The sequence below is a fragment of the Mauremys reevesii genome, linkage group 1 (genome assembly GCF_016161935.1).
Source record: "Mauremys reevesii isolate NIE-2019 linkage group 1, ASM1616193v1, whole genome shotgun sequence".
Classification (NCBI taxonomy): Eukaryota; Metazoa; Chordata; order Testudines; family Geoemydidae; genus Mauremys; species Mauremys reevesii.
The window spans coordinates 290,943,690-290,961,563 of NC_052623.1; the positions used below are offsets into that span (position 1 = coordinate 290,943,690).

Consider the following 17,874-nt stretch of genomic DNA (forward strand, 5'->3'; position numbering starts at 1 on the left):
AGGGGCCCCCCGCCGCCGAAGACCGGGCTGCGCTGCGGCGCGCGGTCCCGCTTCCCCGCCTCTTACCCGAGTGCGTCTCGGCGGGCCTGAGCTCCGTCCTGCTCAGAGCCGCGTGGTGAGGCGGGCTGGGAGCTCCACGCCGAGTGGAGGCAGCTGCCCCGCCCCCTCCCCATGCCGCTCTGAGCGGGGCGGGGCTCAGGCCCCGTTGGAGCTCCCAGCCCCGCCCCCTCACCACGCGGCTCGGATCGGGGCGGGGCTCAGGGGCTCGGCCGCAGACTCGGCGCTTGATGCGCTGAGGCTCCAGGAGAGGGGCGGAGGCAGGAGCCTCCGCTCTTCTCTTGGGGGCCCCTGCGGAGCCCGGGGCCCGGGGCAAATTGCCCCCTTTGCCCCCCCCTCTGGGCGGCCCTGGTACTTGCTTGGGGCAGCTAGTCCATGCAGCCACTTGTTGCTGCCTATGCTACCGCAATTACACTACTAGGTTTAGGATGCTAGCTTGATGAGAGCTAGTGCGAGTATGTCTGCTTGAACTGGAAATCACAGGCCCAGATCCAAGTGTAGATTTCAGGCTATGGGTGTGGCTACACTTGCAGCCATACAGCGCTGCCATGGGAGCGCTCCCGCGGCAGCGCTTTGAAGTGCGAGTGTGGTCGTGGCGCCAGCACTGGGAGAGAGCTCTCCCAGCGCAGCAGGTACTCCACCTCCCCGTGGGGATTAGTTTACAGCGCTGGAAGCCGCGCTCCCAGCGCTGGGGCAGTGTTTACACTGGCGCTTTGCAGCGCTGTAACTTGCTGTGCTCAGGGGGTGTTTTTTCACACCCCTGAGTGAGAAAGTTGCAGCGCTGTAAAGCGCCAGTGTAGCCAAGGCCTATGTCTACAAGGACATGTAGCAAAAATAGGGCATTGTATACAAAAATAAAAGTAATAATACCTAGCTGTTTTGATCAGCAGATCTCAAAGCACTTTACAATAGATTTCAGTGTCATTATCCCTGTTTTACAGATGGGGAAACTCTCACAGAGAGGGGAAGTGACTTGTCCAGCATCACACAGCGAGCCAATGGCCAGGAAAGCCCAGGGCTCCTGAGTCCCAGTCTAGTGCTCTGTCCATTTGCCCACATTGCTTCCCTATGGTTTATATAGAGAATTTGTTTTCAAACCTTAGGCCACGTCTACACTACCCGCTGGATTGGCGGGTAGTAATCGATCTATCTGGGATCGATTTATCGCATCTCGTCTAGACGAGATAAATTGATCCCCGAATCGACACCCGTACTCCACCTCGGCAGGAGGAGTAAGCGGAGTCGATGGGGGAGCTGCGGCAGTCGACTTGCCACTGTGAGGATGGCCAGGTAAGTCGAACTAAGATACTTCAACTTCAGCTACACTAATAGCTTAGCTGAAGTTGCATATCTTAGATTGATCCCCCACCAGTGTAGACCAGCCCTTATTGTACAATGGCACTCTCAAGCTACTGCAGTTAACTAGATAATACATTAACATAACAAAAGATGGAGTGAACACAATGGTCACTCCACTCCTCGGTAAATAGTCACATTACATTCTCATTTGAAAGCTGTCAGGCCTGATGCTTATGACTTCCCGTTTATTTGGTGTTCTTTTGTTGTTGGGATAATTAAAATCAAAGTGCATTGGTTCCTTACAAAAAGTGAAGTCTTTGCTGTAGCCTTTTAATGCATTGGCAAGATGTGAATTTCATTGCAGCTACCATTAATAAGTGCTTTTCGACATACCTGACTAAAATGATTACATTTGTTTGTGTTTAAATAACTATCCAGGGAATCTGGAGAACCTATTCTATTAGCACTCTGATTGATTGGAATTTTTTATAGGCAATAAAACTGCCAACACTTTAGAGAGAGATTTTTTGGCTTGAAAATATATGCATATAATTATTTGTTGGTCCAATAAATGGTGTAATATTATTTACCTTGTCTAAATTTAAGTTAGAGAATTGCTTAAAGTGCTGCATTAATTTATAAGTTGGGAGGCAGCTAACAATTAACAGGAGAACACAAGAGTCCATGAGACACAGACACACACACACAATTCCCCTTTTTAACGAAGTGAGCAATTGCATACTTTAGCCTTCCAACTACAATGTTGAGCGTGAATGAGACAGATGACTGAATATTTCATAGATTCAGAGGCCAGCAAGAAGAGACCATTATGATCATCTAATCTGACCTCTCGCATAAAACAGGCCATAGATTTTCACCCAGTAATTTCTAAAACCCACAACTGTCACAAGAGACACATACTAGCATCAAAGTAAAAATAAAAGGCACTGCCAAATTTCACCATACTTCAGCAATCATCATGTGGAGTTCATTTGGGGGGCTTTTAAAAAAAAAATCTGTCTACATACATAGGCGACGACTTCAGCTCCCACCAGTGGATGCTCATCCCCTCTGTGCCCCCGGCCCCACCCCTGCCTCAACCCCATTCCAATCCCTTCCCCAAAGTCCCCATCCCAACTCCTCCCACTCGCTGCCCCTATTCTGACTCCTTCCCCACCCTGGCCCCGCCTCTTCCCATTTCCTCCCCTGAGTGCACCATGTTCCCGGTCCTCCCCCTCCCTCCCAGAGCTTGCTATGCCGCCAAACAGCTGTTTGGTGGCAGCCTGGCAGGAAGTGCTGGGAGGTAGGTGGAGGAGCTGGGACGTGGCACACGTGGGGAGAGGAAGCAGCAGAGGAGGTGGGGCAGGGAAGCTTGGCTGCTGGTGGGTGCAGAGCACCCACTAGTTTTTCCCCATGAGTGCTCCAGCCCCAGAGCACTCACAGAGTCGGCACCTACGTCTACACAATGCCTACCACTGTCAGCCAAAGAATCACAAAAGCACAAAGTCTGCTAGCCCTGTCCCCTTCCACATTTACCATGGCTTATCTTGTCCTGACATGCAGCGGAGAGCAGTGGATAAGGGGCAAGTATATCAGCCTTACACCATCCAGCTATTCCCTTCATGGGAATCCCCCAGTTACACTAGAGGGCTGCTTTGTATTGTCTGTGCAGTGCAAGAAGCTTCATAAGGAGGCAAGGATCTGATCCAATCTCATCTGGAATTATAAAGCCCTTGTATATGCCAAGATCTCCACTACAATGGCAATAAAGATTTCTCTTAATAAAGACAAGTGGCAGCTAAAAGCTGCTTGCTGAAGGAGGAAATTCAGGCCTATGCATAATAGCTGCACCATAACAGAGAGGTTAGAGGATGGTCTTGTATACATCAGGAAAACTCAGACCTTTAATTCACTGCTAGCACTACCACCAGTGGAGCTGCCGTGGTGAAAGTTCTAGTCTAGATTCGCCTAGATGGTCTACCACCACCCAAAGTAGGGTTAGATATTGGGTGACCAGATGTCCAGATTTTACAGGGACAGCCCCAAATATCAGGGCTTTTTCTTATATAGGTGCCAATTGCCCCCCACCCCTGTCCCGATTTTCCACACTTGCTATCTGGTCACCCTAGTTCAGTGTTTCTCAAACTGGGGTCGCCACTTGTGTAGGGAAAGCCCCTGGCGGGCTGGGCCAGTTTGTTTACCTGCCCCGTCCACAGGTCAGGCCGATCGCGGCTCCCACAGGCCGTGGTTTGCTGCTGCAGGCCAATGGGAGCTGCTGGAAATGGCAGCCAGTACATCCCTCGGCCCGCACCGCTTTCAGCAGCTCCCATTGGCCCAGTGAACCGCGGCCAGTGGGAGCCACGATTGGCCGGACCTGTGGACAGGGCAGGTAAACAAACCGGCCCGCCAGGGGCTTTCCCTACACAATTGGCGACCCCAGTTTGAGAAACACTGCCCTAGTTAGACACACAATTGTAAGAGTACCTGAGTCCTGTCTACATTGCCACATATGCTGTAAAGACTGGTGAAAAGCTATTAGTCCCAATTTTGTGATTGGAGATGAAGCCAGTCAGTTTGAGAAGCATGTCCTTCAGAGCAAAATGAGTGCAAGTGAAGAACCTGGGTTCAACAACACTGTACACTTGGGCTAGGGTTCAAACCTGAGGCTATCTTCCAGCCACACAAATCAGTCTGACTCAGGTTAGCAAGCACTGAGGACCAAGCTCCTAGAACCCTGCCAGGGGATTGGGTCAGAGTCCAAGTTCTGCAGTAATTTGGGGCCAAGCCCTGCCATTTTGCAGCGTAGACTCTGGTCAGGCTGCAAACCTGAATCAGAAGGTCTGAGTAGTGCAGTATGCATGTGCTAGCATGGCTGAGAGACCCAAATCCAGCAACTGTAAACCCAGGTTTACAATGCAGTTTGGATGCTCAAGTGCAGGCTTGACATCACCAAGTCCACAAGCCCTGGTCCCACAGATCTGGGTTTACAACACAGTGTAGACATACCCATTAAGACCAGGAGGAATTTCCTCTCTAGCATCAGTTTGGGAGAGATGATCTAAGGGGGGTGTTCATGCTGCTGAGTGACAGGACTTCTCAGCCACTCTGACTGCTATCCGACTTACTGAGTGGGATTCAAGACAACTGTAATGTTTCAAAATTCAAAGCACCAGGCTTATGCAGCTGTTTTCAGGGCAGAAGGGGAGAGAAAGTTTTCCTTCTTTGTGTTGTCACTACATTATATTGGCTATAAAATGAAAGGAGGTCATTCCAGAATATGGTTGCCGGGCCTCCTTCATACCAATAACCCTAGTTCCCCAACCCATGATAGTTACACTTTACATTAAAAAATTACTCCAGATCCCTTGGATTCTCCCACTTCATTTCTTATAAAACAAAAGAATTACCCAAAAAAACATATCTTTGAAGACTTTACATCTGTGGTTATTAAATAATTTTTAAACCAAGTCCAATTTCTCATACAATTTGATAATACTCATTTTATTCTGACTAGACAGTCTAGAAACATCTCTCTACAACTACTCTACTCAAATTTTTTTTACCTGCTTCTTCATAAAAAGTAAGAGATACTCTTTTCAATAAAACTATGTGGTTGAAGGGACATGAACAGCAGAATGGTTTCAGGGCACAAATCTTTGTTCTAGATGATGCACGAAGCCTGTCATCCTTCACATGGCACATCCATTGCATTAGAAAAATAAGACTACGGATATTAAAATATGAGTTATGTACTCTGGATCAGGCCCAAGGAAACTTCTAGTTTGTGAATCCTGCTGGGGCTTAGGTGCAAGCAAGGACACCAAGCATCTTGGCAGTATCAGGGTTTAGGTGGTTTTGCATATGCCCACCAGTGGAAACTTAGGTGCTTGGGGCCTTTACTGGTAGAACCTCAGGTGCCTAGGGAATTTAGGCATAGGGTTATGCAGCAGCTGAGCAGAGAGTTTGAAGACCCAGCGGTGCCAAATGTTGGCATTAGGTACCTAAAGTGGCAGTTAGGTGGCTAAGTCCATTTGTGGATCTCACCCTTAGTTCTGCCCATCTTCCATTCTGCTGTTACTTACCTTCTGCCTTCTTGGACTCCATGAATTTCATTATGGAGGCAATGTTCTTTCTTTGAGGAGATAGGAGTTATTCCTGTCAGCTGAAGCTATTACTGTGCTCTTGTTGAAATTACTTAGAATACAGAAGGTTACTAACTATACTTTCTCTTCCACATCTCATGCATGTATCATTTCTGAACTATAGCATCATGGTTTGTCATTTGAGATGCCAACATGGACGAATACCATACTTGTTTAAAAAAAGTCTATAAGGACCAACAAGCAGTGAGTGACAGACACACATTTAAATTTTATCCTGTCAAATTTTCTAGCACTAGTTGCTTTCCAGAATCAATATCTGCTGACAGACAGCCATTTCATATATTAGCACATTCATGAATCAAGTCAAATTCTACTCAAAATTTGACACTACATACACGATCTTGAACACTTCAATTCAACACATCCATGATTGATATGGCTCAGTGCATTTTTTCTGTGTATATATTTGCACTTATTGTGCTTTACAATTTTCAAAGCACTGCATAAACAGTGATCTACCTACCTACGCATGTGAGATGCAACAAATCTCTTTACCTCTAAAGCAGAGTTCCTCCTCCCCAGTGAAAGGAACTGTCAATAGAGCTAGGTGGCATTTTTTAAGCTAATAGAAATGCATTTTTGGCAAATTTACTAAAATGATTTAAGTCAACACTGAAAATGTTTTGTTCAACCCAAACAAGATTTTTTTCCTGTTGTCTGATTTGATGAGGAAAAACCTGAAAAAAAAATTCAGTTGCAGTTCAAAACAAACAATGTCTGGAGTTTGGCCACCACCCTAGCCGGGGCAGGGAGTGGGGGGGCAGGGGGAGGCGGCAAGAGAATCTATTATTCATTCAGCTCTAGTTATCAACAAAGATCCCACAAGGGAAAAACATTGGGTGCATACAGAGACATTTGGGGCTAATAGCTAGTGTAGATAACAAGACCACTGCCATTGAGGGGGAAGAGAGAGGCAGGTCAGCATTCAGGGTAGATGTACCAATGCAAACCTCAAGTGAAGGTAAGAAAAGGAGTGAGGAGCACCAGCTGAATTCCCATAAACTGCAGCTTTCTTTGTCTCTGTTAGCAGAAATTTGCACTAGTGCAAATTTCTATCGGTAAAACCGGGTAATCCTCAGTGCACACAAGACTTGAGTGTACCTGTTAAGTTAGAATTTTTGTTATTGTCATTTGCTTACATCTTTGATGTCCCTATATCATTAAGCTACAATCTTTTTTTTTTTAAATATGCATGAAATACCACTTGCAAATTTTTCCTTTGTGTGCACATGTATTTTTGGCCTTAACAGGCGTAAAGACTGGATTCATTGCAAAACAAGTTTTGAATTTGGCTGGTGGAGATCTGCTTGAAGGAAATTAGAAGATAAGAAAGTTTGTCTGGGGGTGTCTGCACAGGAGGATTAGGAGTGTGAGGTTAAAATTAGTGAAGAATATTTTGGTGAGAAAATGCTGATTTTTCAAAACAAATGTTTAATGGGAACATATCTGTTTCACTGAAACTTTGGTCCAGAAAGGTCTCTCAGGTTCAAGATGGAATTGCAAAACCAGTGCAAATCCCACCTCTGTGTGTGTCTTCAAAAGGTCTCAGGTTTCACACCAGGACAAAACTGAATATTTGAGATCAGGAAAAGTTTCACAAGATGGGAAAACCATTTTCCACCTGCACTAATAAGGTTACACTGAAAGTAGGGGTTCTGGCTGGAGTACAGAGGGGCTCAGATGGTGTATCTCAATGGGGTTGGGTTGATGAGGGGAAAGTCTTATCTGGAAAGGGTGGGGGGCAGCTTTACCTGGGCACTAGGTAGCATCAGTTCCAACTCACCCTTGTTCCAAGGCTTCACATTCCCCATTCCCTCTGAACCAGGGCGCTCTGCCAGTATCATTGCAGCCCCTAGGTTTTCTAGAGTCCTTCACTCAGGACTCCTCCTACTCTGGCTCTTTAATTCAACTCCTTCCTGTAGGATCCCTTTTCCAACTTCCTTCCCTGGGGCTGTGCCACAATTTGAGTAGGCTTCCACAGTGCACTCTATCTAGGTACCAGCCTCATTCCCCAGAGCCTCCCTTTGTCAGGAATGAGGGCTCATAGCTGCCCCTGCCCACTTTAAAGGCAGTCTAGAAGTACAGCTGAGCTACAGTAAGGCATGCCGCTTGCTTGACAACTCCACCTGGCTGCTTAATAGCTAGATATTCAACTTGCTGTTCAATACACATGTCCACAGTTATGATCTCTCTTGTGCTAGCCTTGTTCCCAGCTGTGCTCCAGTCCTGATTCCAGCTCCAACCCCTAGGCCTGACCACCCCAGCTGAAAGCAGTAAGCCTGACCATCCATATTCCAGTTCATGACAACCTTAATCCTTAGACACTCACACTTCAATGCCTTGGTTCAGGGCCTCCCTCAGCCCTCCTTCTTGGGGATGTGCTATGTCTCAGGCAGGCTTTTACAGCCCCCACTCTCTTCAGATTCTGGTGCCTATTCCAGAGAGCTCTCTCCTGACTCAATACTTCCCTGTAATTCTCCTCTCTAGGATCTCTACCTTCTTTTCTTACAACAGTCACCTTGCAGCTGGGTTTTATCATGTTAAGAAGGAAGCTATCTGAGTAACACCTAGCCCCATTACCCAGCTAGTTTGCTGCTCCTTTGAATGCTTACTTCCTTAAAGGGGCTATTTCAAGGAACAGAGATTGGCTGGTCCCAGGCTCCCTGCCTTCTTAAAGGGGACAAATCACATTGTTACAGTGTATTGCTTCTCACACACCCCATCTGAGGAATCCCTGTCCTAGATGAGTGGTTCTCAACCATAGGTATGTCAACTCATCTAGATATTTTCCTAGTTTTTACAACAGGTTACATAAAAAGCATTAGCAAAGTCAGTACAATCTAAAATTTCATACAGACAATAACTTTATACTGCTCTGTATACTATACACTGAAATGTAAGTCCAATATTTATATGCTATTTATTTATAATATGGTAGAAATGAGAAAGTAAACAATTTTTCAGTAATAATGTGCTGTGACATTTGTATTTTTATGTCTGAGGTAAAGTAGTTTTTAAATGAGGTGAAACTTGAGGGTACACAAATCTGACTCCTGAAACAGAAATAGTTTTGTTCTTGCTTGTCTGTATATGATTTTTAAAAAAAAATAAATTAAAGTGTTGACCTGTTATTAACAACTGCTCTGTACAACTACTTTGAGAGTGGGAAGAGTTAAAGATAGACCATAGTCTTCATAAAAAGCAAGGAAGAGGAAATGAAGTCATTCTTAACCATACCAACCTCAGTTAAAAATTAAATGTATTAAATTCAGTTGTAATTTGCCAGGTTACAGGCAGCATTTTAAAATGATCATATATGCATTACTAGCAAAATCAGGTTGTTTTATTTTTAATTCAGGCTAGGAAGAAGGCCAACATACTGAGCTTCATTACATACTCTGGGTAGCCCAGGTTGTGCATGTGAGGACTTCGAGCATGTTGAATAAGCAATTCATTCAAAGCTTGCACTGAGAATATGATGGACTTTTTAAAGCTGTGTGATTGACTAGCTGGCCTTTGCAGCCATTCACAAAGAAAATGGTCCTGCTCTTTATTTTAAACACTCTCAGTTCAGTGAATTACAAGCTATGCTAGAGACCTATAGCACAGGCATATTCAGAGGTTTCATACAATTATCAGCAGCCATGGAGCTTTGATAATTATTTTCACTTTTCACCTGCTCTACCAAAGCAGCTGTAAGAGATTAATTTCATGCCAAGACTGAATTCCCCAAAGTAGCGGAAGCATCTGATAGCACACCCTGCATCTCATTCACACAATCTAGAGGGCTGTAGGAAAATAGCACACTTTTGCAGCATAATTATGAGTTTATAGCTGCCATGCCAATGGTAATAATGGATAAGATTCTCTATCATGATTCCAAAAATACAAGCCCTTCCTTTTTACATTTTACTTTTTAAAAAATTAAAATCTGATTGAGATGGTCATAGCAACAGTGATGGGGTGACCCCTAATGATTCTGGGTTGTTGCAAATTCAGCTGAAGCTGTACTCCCATGATTTATGCTGCATCTGGCTATATGTTCATTATGAAAAATGTAAGTAAATTTAAGTGCCTGTATAAATGGCAGAGTAAACTGCAAGCCTTGGTTTAGACCAAGCTAAGTGATTTCCATTTCTGCTTTTCTCCCCCAATCAGAGAGTACTCTAGGGTTGGATGAAATTGCTGATGGAAAAAGGTCTTATCTGAAGCAGAGTTAAGTCCAGCAGGTGAAATTAAAACCAATACTTTTATCAAGTAATATGTCTAAAATTATTTTTAATGGCTTTCTAAACCATCCATTTTTTGAGAAATATAATGGAACATGGTACTGGTCTCACCAGCTTCAGCAAGGAGGAACTCAATAATCACCTCTACTGGACAACTGACCCAGATGTAAATCCTCCAGCAGCAATTATTGAGGGAAGGGTCTTTACTCTTTTCCTGAAATAAAGAGTCCAATGGTTAGAACAGACAAGACTCCGGTTGCCTATTCCTATTGCTGTCACCAACAGATTCTGGGCATGTCACTTAGCTTCTTTGTGTCTCAGTTAAACTATCTGTAAAATAGGTGTAAATACTTCACAGGGATGTTCTTCATGAAACTCACTGCACTGTATCATGCTTACATGTTTTACTCCATTAACATTTAGCATAACTTGCAAATTTTTGCTCCATAAGGTACAATAAACTGTCAGGAATTATTTTATATTCTTTTTACTATATCCTCTTTTGGCATCTCTGAACATCTGAGTGAAGTGTTATACTGCCCTTAAGGGCTGCTGAGTTGCATCTAAAAGACAGACAATGTTAGGCAAGTGTATCCGCCTTTCAAAACATTTGGGCATTATGATTATACCAGGGAGTTTTATTTCCTAAGATGTAAATATTGGTTGCCCCTTTTCAACCTGAATGGCTAATCGAAGTTTAGGGCCATGGGGATGTTCTAGTTGAAAGTGGAAATGGATAGTATATTTTCTTTGATGCAGTCCTGTTTATTTACAGGGGATGGACAAAGTCCTGTTTCCCTGAACACAGGCAGAACCAACAACAAAAGGAACAGTTTCTTAGCTTTCAGCCCCAAGCTTCTGTAGCCCACATCAGACCAAAAAGCTCTAGAGCTTTTTCCAGGGCCACCCCTATTTACAGGCTGCTGCCTGGCTTTCTTGTTTTTTGCCTCTACCTTTATCTCTATTCTTGTCTGTTTTCAGGCCATGTCTACACTACAAAACTTAGGTATGCTGACCTAAGTTATGTCAGCATACAGCTGTTGCAGTTATTACATCGCTTGTACATGTGCATGCTACACTCTTTGTGTTGGCAGTGCACATACTCATCAAGATTGCTTGTATCAATGTGCAGTGCACTGAACTGTGCAACTCACCACTGTCCAACACAGGGTGTTTTGGAAAACTTTTTTGCAATGCTGAGTGGGGCCAAAACAAGTCGCATGGCGCAGTGTTTTCCATCCAATAATTTCATCTTGCACCACATATTTCATGCCTCTTTTCAAAAATCCACAAACCCATGTGTCCCTTCTTGCTGTCCACCATCTCTGACAGAAGCATGGATCCTGCACAGCTCTGCACTATGGTCATGAACATTACGAGCATAGGGTGCCTGATCCTGCAATATTTGCAGAGCCGTAAGAGGAGCTGCAGGGAACATGAACTGCAGATGGTAGAACACCAATTCTGGGCCTGAGAAACAATCACTGATTGCTGGGATTGCATCAGAATGCAGGTTTGGGATGATGAGCGGTGACTGCAGAACTCTTTGATGTGCAATGCCACATTCCTGGATCTGTGTACCAAACTTGCCCCCTGCCCTCCAATGACACCAGAATGAGTCATGCTGACACTGTGGAAACTTGCAACACCAAATTGCTACTGGTCAGTTGTGAATCAGTTTGGAGCTGGGAAATCCACTGAAGGGGCTGTTGTGATGTCAGCCCATTAATCACCTCCTGCTGCGGGACTGTGATTCTGGCCAATGTGCAGGACATAGTGGATGGTTTTGAAACAATTGGCTTCCTGAACTGTGGTGGGGTGATCGATGGCACACACAGCCCACATCAGGCCACAGAGCCCTTTCTGTTGATGTACTCATTGGCAACTTTTCTATGGTAATGAAAGCACTGCTGGATCACCAACATCAGCATGGGCTCGTCAGGGAAGGTGCATGATGTGCACATCTTTAAGAACACAGCACTGGTAAGAAAGCTGCAAGCAGGGACTTCCTTCCCACACTGGCAGATTAGCACTGGAAATATTGAAATGCCAATAGTGATCCTGGGAAAGTGAGCCTATCCCTGGTTCCCATGGCTCATGAAGCTATTCACTGGCCACCTCAGTAGCACCAAGAAGTGCTCCAACTACAGGCTCACTAGGTGCAGAATGACAGTTGAATGTGTCTTTGGTTGTTTAAAGGCTCATTGGTATTTAGGGTTACCAACTGTAACCCAAACATTCTTGCCCTGCCCTGCCCTGCCCCTTCTCTGAGACCCCACCCAGCTCACTCCATTCCCCCTCCCTCCATCACTCAATCTCCCTCACTTTCACCAGGCTGGGGCAGGGGGTTGGGGTGTGGGAAGGGCTGCGGCCAATGGGTTTGGAGTGTGGGAAGGGGCTCCGGGCTGAGCCTGGGCAGGTGGTGGGGGTGCAGGGTGCAAGCTCTGGGAGGGAGTCAGGTGCTGGAGGGGGCTCAGGGATGGGAATTGGGGTGCAGGAGGGGTCTCTGGGCTAAGGTAGGGAATTGTGGGGGGCAGGAGCGGGTGTGGGATGCAGGCTGTGAGAAGGAGTTTGGGTGTAGGAGGGGGATCAGGGCTGGGGCAGGGAGTTGGGGCACAGGAAGGGGTGCAGGCATCTCCCTGTCAGTGGCACAGCAGGCCTAAGGCAGGCTCTCTGCCTGCCCTGGCCCCGCACCACTCTCAGAAGCAGCTGCCCAGCATGTCCCTGTGGGAGGGAAGGGCCAGGGGGCTCCAGACGCTGCCTGTGCCCACAAGCACTGCCCCCTCAGCTCCCATTGGCTGCAGTTCCCAGCAATGGGAGCTGTGGAGGCAGTGCTTAGGGTGATGGCAGCACACAGAGCCCCCTACCTCCACCCCCAGGGGCCTCAGGGACACCAGCCACTTCCAGGATTGGCACAGGGCGAGGGCAGGCAGGGAGCCTGCCATAGCCCTGCTGTGCTGTCAGACTTTTAGCAGCTAAAATTTCCCAGTTTGGCTTCAGTAGCGTCTGGGAGATAGGGCCTGATTCCAGGTGACTCCCAGCAAACTGGGACAGTTGGCAACCCTACTGGTGTTGTCTACTCATGAGACTGGACGGGACCTCAGTGGAAAAAAATATCCCAATAGTTGTAGCTGCCTGCTGGGTCCTGCATAATATCTGTGAAGGAAAGGGAGAAAAAATTGTGGAGGGCAGAGGTGGAGTGGCTGTCTGCTGAATTTGAACACCCACATACAAGGGCGATAAGAAGAGCTCAATGCTGAGCTATGCAGGTCTGGAAGGCTTTGAAAGACCATTTTAATAGTGAGCCAGAGTAGTGTGTGTTGCTGCAGTGTGCTCTATCTGGCCTTGCTCTTTTGCAGCCTAGTATGAGCCTTGCAGTGAGTGCTGTGTGTGTAGGAATATAACATTGCCAATGCACCTATTAATATTGTTGTGAATGAGGTTATGGGTTCTGTGACAACATGAAATAGATGTGTGTCAGGTCTCCTTAGTACCAGTCAGCATATATTGTGAACGAATAAAGATGAATTATGTTCCAAAAAAATAGAATTTTATTCTGTAACCCAGCAAACAAACATTTAGAATTTAATAAAACTTAATAAGTTAAGGGAACAGAACTAATGGAGGGGAAAGAATGGTCATTCCCATTTCAGGTACACACACACACACACACCGTGTCTTTCACTGGTCAGTGTGTGTACAGCTGTGATTGTCATTAATGGCCCCTGGTGTGGAGTGGTGGGAGGGCAATGACTCCTGATGCAACATGGAATGTTAAGAGGGGGTGTAGGGACGCCCTGACATTGAGGCTATTGGCTGCAGAGGGAAGCAAACATGGGATTCTTGAACCTGCAGATCTACCAGAGTCCACGGCATTTCTCTTTGCTGCATGAGAAGCCCCATTGTGTCCTGGTACATCTCCCTCTCCTTTTCCTGCTTGGACTCCCAGACTTCTCCACTCTTTCCTTCTCCATGCTGTCTGCAAGGGTTATCCTCCAGGCTTTGGTCTCATTCTCTGATGCAGCACAGGCTTGCAGCATCTTCTGGGATATGTCATCCTGTCACGGAGTCCCCAGGCGATGCTCTGGAACTGCTCCCCACAAAGCCAGTCAAGACTTTGGGAGCCTCCTCTCCCTTGGAGCAGACTCTTAGCCAGGCAGTTAAACAGAGGTTTATTAGATGACAGGAACACGGTCTAAAACAGAACTTGTAGGTACAGAGAACGGGACCCCGCAGCCAGGTCCATTCTGGGGCCCAGTGAGCCAGACAACCCCATCTGCCCTCACTTCCCCGTCCCCCTCCAGCCCCTCCTTTCTGGCCTTTGTCTCTTTCCCAGGCCAGGAGGTCACCTGATTCCTTTGTTCACCTTTAGCCATCCCCTTGCTGTGGGGGGAAGAGCCCCGGCCATGTGTTGCCAGGAGACAGAGTGTCAGCCATTTATGCATGCTGGAGACTTAAGAAATGCATGGGGGAAACTGAGGCACCCACACAGTATTCAGAGGAAACATTAAGAACAGTCCCCCTTCATCACACATCCCAAGTCTACTTCTTTCTCCTCCTTATATGGCTCAGACATTCCATGGAGGTGGAAGGAGGGACTCTCAAGACCACAACACCAGTAGCTGCAGATACAACACTCAGAGGTACCATTGTCAGTGTATTCAATCATGACAGAAATCAAAACTTAGGACACTGAACTCACTCTCCTTGATCCCAGAAAGCTGTGAGCTCTACATTCTCACTTCTCCTTGGGATTGATACAGCACAGTGTCAGTCACAGCACCAGCTATGGTGAGCATAGCCCTTGGGGAGAAGGGGTGTTGGGGAAATTAAGGGGGCGGGGATAGCTCACAGCCATGAGTATGTGCGTGGATTTAAAGGGGAGGGATGGCTTTCTGTCTACTTGGATCCTGGGCAGCAGAGTTTACAACAGTGACCAGAGCAATCAGTGTGTGGTGTTATGAGACAGCTCCTGGAGGCCGGTAAGTCAAAGTAAGTAATGCAGTGTCTACACTGACATTCTGTTGATCAAGCTACATCGATTTTGACTCTGTGCCCCTCAGGGAGGTGGCATTATTAAGTCAGCATAGCAGGGCAGTTACATCAGCAGAAGTGAAATTTAACTGTAGATACATCCATAGCTAGGTTGATGGAAAACTGCCTTGCATCAACCTAACCATGTTGTGTAGACCAGGCCTCAGTTCCTCTGTTCTGCCTTCATTTGACCCCCAGCTTCCCTATCGCCCAGTCAGACCAATACCTACTGCCATGTGGGTGCTAGTTTCTGGGCAGAGACACTATGGTTTTGTCTACACAGCAGCTGGGACATGTGATTCCCAGCAAAGGTAGACAGACTTGTGCAAGCTCAAGCTGAGCTAGCATGCTAAAAATAGCAGTATAGATGTTGTGGCTCAGGCTAGCTGTCTGAGCTCAGACCCAAGGAGTTGGGTGGGCTTGGACTCAAGCAGCTAGACCTTGCAGCAATATCCACACTACTATATTTAATGAGCTAGCTTGACCTGAACTAGCACAAGTCTGTCTACCTCTGCTGGGACTCTCACCTCCCAGCTGCTGCATAGACATAACTGTTTTAGGTATGGCCCTTCAAGTGTTTCTTACCACTGTCTTAAGTGAAGGGTGCACTCACACCCAATCTCAAAGAGGTTCATGATCCAAGCAGTCACCAGTATCTTTCAGCATAACTATGTAATGCCTCTAAGCTCAGACACAACTGGGTGAGCATACACCTGCTATGATTTATTCTCTCAGAATTAAAATGAATGAGAACATACACTCAATATTTGAAGTATCCTCTATCTAAGGCCATGTGTATACATACAGCGCTGCAGTGACACGGCTGAACCAGTACGGCTGCACTGCTGCAGTGCACGTGGTGAAGATGCTCAATGCCACAGGGAGAGAGAGAGCTGTCCTGTCGGCAGAAAAAAATCCCACTTCCACGAGCGGCATAACTTGTGTTGGCAGGAGAGCTTCTGTAGTGTAGACATAGGAGTTATGGGACTTTACTACCAGTTCTTTGAATTTGCTAAAGTCTGCTTTTTTGAAGTCCGTTGTGTCCTTATTCTGCTGCTCTCACTCCTTCCCTTCTTTAGAATAATGACATCTGTCACTGCATCATCACTTTCACCTAAATTGCCTTCCACCTTCAGATTCACTACCAATTCCTCTTCTCTGTTAGAATAAAAAAAGTCTAAAATGGCTGTTCCCCAGTTACTTCCTTCACTTCTGAAACAAAAAGTTGTCCCCAGTGCATTCCAAAAATGTGTGGGATATTGTGTTTTGCTGTATTACTTTTCCAACAGACATCTTGGTGGTTGCTAAAGTCCCCCATTTCTACCACCAGGTCTTGTGTTTTGAATATTTCTGTTCTTAAATCTCACTAAAACAAACAAATTAAGGGTCTGATCTTGCAATGTGCCGAACACCTCCCTTTTTCAGGTTTGGGCCCAAAGAAGGGAACTGCTCTTCACAAAGGAAATGTATAACGTATTGCTCTTTCAATACCATTGCTTAACAGCTTTGTTTAAAAGGCTAATTGCAATTGTTTTTTGGATATAGGTCCATTTTTATCCAGGTACCTCAAATTTAGTGGGGAGCAGAGAGTGTTAAGTTCAGATAGCTGGTTGTAGACCTTTTAATTCAAGGTAGGACTGACAAAAATATACTTTCATGTGCAGCATAACCATAACATACTTGTTCTAGAAAATGGAATTCATAAAACATCAGAGCTACCAGAATCCTACAGGTAAAATGGATTCTACTGTGACATTTTTGCAGATGGAGAACTTATTCAAGTCATTTTGTTGTGCTTTGTCCCTGTACACAATACAGAACTAATCAGTACTCCTCCCTTTAAGAGCTTACAGTAATCCTGCAATAGGCCTTCAAGTAGGTATAGTAGTGTGCCCACGTAGATTGGACTGCAGGATCAAAGCCTAAAAAGACAAAAAGAAAAAGCACAGGAGATCTTGGAACTGCTTTAACCATTGTATTTTAAATAAATGGGTGGGCAGTGCCAGTTCTATTGGTGTGGGCTAATTTGTGGAAGCAGTGAGTTTTGGGGACAGATTTCAAACAAGAGGTGGGCACCTGGTGTTTTGGGACACAGTGGATGTTCTGTAAGTAAATATAAAATCATTGCTGATAAAATTTTCAGATGGCAAAGATTGGTGGAGTGGTTAATAATGATGATGACAGGACAGAGTAAAATTTATTTTGAGATTGAAAAGATCAAAATCAAAACAAAATGTTTCCATTGATCCAACCCAAAATTTTCAGTTTGTGAAAATTTAAGATTGTATTTTCACCCCAATTTTTTGAAATCTCAAAATTTTCTAGGATGGTAAAATCATTTCCCACTCTACCTCTACAGGGGAGTAGGGAGGTGATTTTACCTCTGTATATGGCACTGGTGAGACTGACAATGGAACATCTTGTACAGTTCTGGTGTCTGTGTTTTTAGAAACTGGTGTTGCAAATTGGTGATGGTGCAAGAAAGAGCCACAAAAATGATGTGAGGGCTGGAGAAAATGCCTTACACAGTGAGAGACTTAAAGAGCTCTATCTCTTTAGCTATCAAAAGAGACTGAGGGCAAGTCTTCATTATGGTGCAACATCGGTGCAACTGCCCCAGTGGCTGCACCACTGTAGCACATCAGCATAATTACTACACCTCCACAAGAGGCAGAAGCATCAGTCTGGTCAGTGCTTAAGTCACTATAACTTATGTTATTCAGGAGTGTGGTTTTTTCACACCACTTAGCATCATGAATAACATCAACTTAAGCTGTAGTGTAGACCAGCTCTGAGAAGTTACTTAATTAGGGTAATAAGTACCTTCACAGGGAGAAAATACCTGGTACCAAAAGGCTCTTCCTCTACTAGAATTAAGATGTAACACGATCCAATGGCTGAAAGCTGAAGCCAGACCAATTCAAATTAGAAATAAGGCACAACTTTTTCACAGGGAGGGTGATTAACCATTGGAACAAACCACCAAGGAAAGTGGTGAATTCTCTCTTGCCATCTTCAAATCAAGACTGAATGCCTGTCTGAAAGTTGCATTCAATGAAAGCATAAATTGCTGGACTCAATACAGGGGTAAT

At 45.5% G+C, this 17,874-nt stretch overlaps 1 protein-coding gene across 1 annotated transcript in view; it reads left to right on the forward strand.

The window, feature by feature from the left end:
* The first annotated feature begins 8,262 nt into the window (after positions 1-8,262).
* E2F7 (E2F transcription factor 7) overlaps positions 8,263-17,874 on the forward strand; it is a 45,143-nt gene continuing 35,531 nt past the window's right edge. Inside the window, exon 1 of the mRNA XM_039497874.1 lies at positions 8,263-8,283. The gene's annotated coding sequence lies outside the window, so the exon portion shown is untranslated. The remainder of the gene's footprint in view (positions 8,284-17,874) is intronic.